General features: G+C 33.9%; 1 long non-coding RNA gene across 1 annotated transcript; it reads right to left on the bottom strand.

Annotated features, from left to right (window-relative positions):
* Window positions 1-2553: 2553 nt before the first annotated feature.
* Window positions 2554-3455, bottom strand: LOC112031767 (uncharacterized). Its single transcript, XR_002885011.2, has 2 exons — window positions 3386-3455; window positions 2554-3299 (listed from the first exon to the last, which is right to left on the bottom strand). It is a non-coding gene; the product is annotated as an uncharacterized LOC112031767 (long non-coding RNA).
* Between the last annotated feature and the right edge of the window lie 703 nt (window positions 3456-4158).

Genomic DNA, 4158 nt, shown 5'->3' with positions numbered 1-4158 from the left:
ATATATATATATATATATCTTAAAGATGTTTATTAGAGATAATTAAGTTATATCCTTTATCTAATTTTTTTATTGATAAACATTTTTCTTTTAAGAAGTTTTTTTTTTAGAAAACTTTTAAGAAGTTTTTTAGTTGTAGGATTACAATAATAGTCAAAGTTGTAGTTTCCGTGGCAATTAATTAAGATATCTGACCTAATTTTTAGTATTTTTTTTATATATAGCAATCATTAAAAAGGGCCAACCCATATCGGCTTAACTCTTCCATACTTTTTTATGACTTCAAAAGGCTACTTAAGTGTGAGTTTGGGAAGCGAATTTTGCGCGTTTCTCAGTGGGAGCTTTTTTTTAGAGGATTTATGTATTGTTTATGGGACCAACAAGTACTTTTTTTAGCAAAAACAATTTAAAAATTGAGTTCCACAGCATTATTCACACATTTAAAAATTATTTTGCTACAGTATTTTTAATTATCAGTTTTCAACAATAAACGGTATCCAAATAGACCATAAATGTAAAGAGCATGTTATTTGCTAATATCCTTGAGTAGGTGGTAGAATACACTACACTTGACAAGGCAGTATGAAGAATATAATCTCTCAATGAAAATGCCCACCATGATGTTATGTCCCTCACCATGAGGCGGGTGTACTTGAGGTCCATGGTGAGAATTATACTAAATACTACGTATTTCAACTTTTCCAAATCTTCACAACAACAACAACAACAACAACAACAACAACAAAAACTTTTCCAAATCTTTAGAATATTGATGCTATCTTGTAAGGCCTCAAAATTAATATTATTTTTGACCCTCCTTCATTATACTTATACTTCTTCTAAAACAATATGATCTTGACTGGCACTTCATTCTCCATCTTTATTAAAATCATATAATTGAAAGAACCACCAACAAGTCAGTTGACAGGGAAAAAAATATATCAGTACTTGCAAGCAACCCAAAAAACTTCTTTTCTTTTCTTTTAGATAAGTAATAATGCTCCATTCACTAAAAAAGGGTAAGTATAAGAAGGCAACCATAAAAGTCATAAAGTATTGCGAGTATCTAGAAAACATGGAAGCAAAAAAGCAAAATTTTGAGTGCACTACTTTTGATTGTTTGAACATATCAGTAATTGTGAGCAACCAGAAAACAACTACATTTCTGGAAAAAAAAAAATGTTTCAAATCATGTTGAGTGCTTTGAGTATAAATGAAGCTGCTATATGTGGCATCAAAATTATAAAGCAATACCACAATTTTGGGTCCCACCACCATCAAAGCAACAATTATATTATGTTTTGTTCCTTCGCACAACACAGAAAAAGCCTTCACTCAACTATCACAACTAACCCCCTTTTTTATGTGATTCGACCACCCCAAGTAAATCCCACTTTGCAATTCACTCACATCTTGCAACAAACTTTTTTATGGGTAAGTTATACAAGCATCCAGGGGGTTTTGAAATGATGACCTCACCCTATCCCCATTCTTGTGGGTTTTGAACTAAAGCTCATATGGATCTAGCAATAAATTTGTTGACTAGAGCATTTAGCCATATATTGTTAACAGAAACCCCTTTTTTATTTACAACAAATGCTCAAACCTTTCTAGTCCTTCCAATTTTCCTTCTTAGCATTCAACATCACCATCCCAAATTCTCCAAAATTTTCTCAAGAAATGTTAACTTTAACCATTCAAGTATGCTTTCAGCTATAATTCTATCCCTCATTTTCCTACCATACATCAATAACTTGCTAGTCTGAAAGCCTTCTCATCGGAATGCATGTTTCGTTTGATGGTATAACCCCCCCACCCCCTCCTATGGCAACACAGATAAATAGAAACAGAGGTGTCTGGCTACAGCTGTAGAGCATAAAATTTCTTGTCACAAACGGATGCGCACTCCTCCACCCAAAATATTTATCATCCATTGGAGCCTTTTGCTACTAGTCTCATAACCAACAGCCGGCAGCAGTTGGATTGTCTGCAAGACTGAGGGCCCCACAACCAATTTCTCACACTCCTCAGTTACAGATCAATAAAACCAGATATTGTAAACTGAACAAAGCACCTCATCAATCACATGTCCCTCCATCCTTTTCTCTTCTCCTTCCACGTGGTCTAACATTTCCATCACTTAGAATGATTATGACCAAAATATAGAAAAACCTAAATACAGAAAACAACTGCCGAACATAATTTTACAACTCAAAGACATCTGACAATTAAGCTTAAATAGATTCTCATTCTACTCCTGAATGTATCAACATAACCTTCTGTTATTGGATAACATAACAATCCAAAGATTTTTATCAAAATAATAGTTATATCTGTACACAACTTTTTTCCTTTGATAAGAGATAAAGTTTGTTAAAACAGAATAACTACCTCATGTACACAAAATCTATATTTAAGGTAGCCTAAAGAACTACACGTGAATGAGCATTATAATAAAAAAAATAGAGGATGTATGAAATCTACAATCATAAAGACAGAATCTATGAAATCTACAAATAGAGCGAGATCACTAAAACCCAAGTCCTGAGACCATTCAAACAAAGATCAAGTAAATAGCAACTTCTTCAATCCTTAATGCTTACCCACAATCAACATTCATAGATAACAATGCCCTTGATGAGAAACATACAGCATGAGACCTGATCATGCATATCTTCCAGTATCTGTACAAAGGCCAATGCAAGCATAGTGCATAAGATTTTTTGCTCATTGATGAGTCATCATACTTCTTTAGTTACAAAATGTTTGTCCATGACCATTATTTTATCTCAACCAGCTTGGACAGAAGGCTTCCTATTGGATGACTTTCATAGCATTAATATGTACACAAGGCAGACTACAATAGGTACAATGCATATTTAAGAAATACAATAGAGGTAAGCAACAATAGTGCAAAGAAGTACATTCCAAGGCGCAACTGTGCAAAGAAAGCTTGGCAAAAACCAAATTGTTATGCTTAACAAAACTTTCAGCAATGTGTTAAAAAAATGAGATTTTGAAAAGGAAAACATAAATAGTTTTACTTAATTTGTTGAGAGGGAGAGAGAGATTTCTGCTTTAGTAGGTGTATTCGAACATTATGAGCTCTACACTCTCCAACTCTCACATGTAGAAAACAAATAATCAGAGCCTAGGAGCACATGCCACAATCCTTACTGCTTAGAGAGTTGGGACATCCCAAATTCGTAATTCGTTTAGCATACTGCCGTAGGAGTTCGTCACGCTCCGCCTTAGAGGGTTGGGCCATCCCAAATTCTTTTAGCAATGACTCATTGCACCTGTTAAGCAACATTATTGCAACACCTTGAATAAAGCAATAAAACAATATATTTGAAGGAACAAAAGAAAGGAATAGATAATATACCTCAAGGCCAGCATATTTGATGGATGAAATGTAATATCCCTGCAAGTCGAGGCATACACGTTAGAACAAGTGATACATTNAGATATTTTCTCATAACTTTCCCAACTACCTATGCTAGCTTGCACTTCATCTCACTTTCCCTTTTTCTTCTCCCAAACCCACAGCACTTTAACTACTAAAATAAGCTCTAGAAAACGTCGATTAGCACAAGGATGAGCTCTAGTAGGTCAACTTCATTTACCACTTCCGCTTTCTAATGAGACCCAAATTCAGCCCCTCCATCTGTTTACATGCCCGAAGTTGCTGGGTTTTATTTTGATATTTTTTGTTTTTTCCATGTTCCTCTATTTCCATTTTCCTCCATTTTTTGTGTTGTGTTTACTGAGACCTTGGCTCACTTGGCTGTGAATGCTTGTTTATTTATGCCTCTTTTTTTACTCTCTACTCAAGTATAGCTTTTATGCCTCTTTTTTTTGTTTTTGTTTTTTTTTTTTTTTTTAATTTTTATTTTAGAAGTTTCTCTGTCTTTTTCCTTTATTACAGCCATGGTATTATGAACAATGTCTACTTTGCTCTGCTGTTGGCTTGGGAAAAAAATTTATCTGTACTGAAACTCTACCAAAACACCATCACAAATTCCTTGAGGTTTAGATTTAGTTTTTTTTAATCATCATTTTTTAAGAAAACTAATCACCCTCTTATGTTGTGGGTTCCCTTGCTTTGCTCATTTTTGAACAATGTAAACAATATCTGCTTTGCTCTAAAGAAATATT

Source organism: Quercus suber, unplaced genomic scaffold (assembly GCF_002906115.3).
Source record: "Quercus suber isolate HL8 unplaced genomic scaffold, Cork oak 2.0 scaffold_45, whole genome shotgun sequence".
In the NCBI taxonomy this organism is placed as follows: Eukaryota; Viridiplantae; Streptophyta; class Magnoliopsida; order Fagales; family Fagaceae; genus Quercus; species Quercus suber.
The sequence above is the reverse complement of the archived record's forward strand: the minus strand, read 5'-3'. Positions and strand labels throughout refer to the sequence as shown.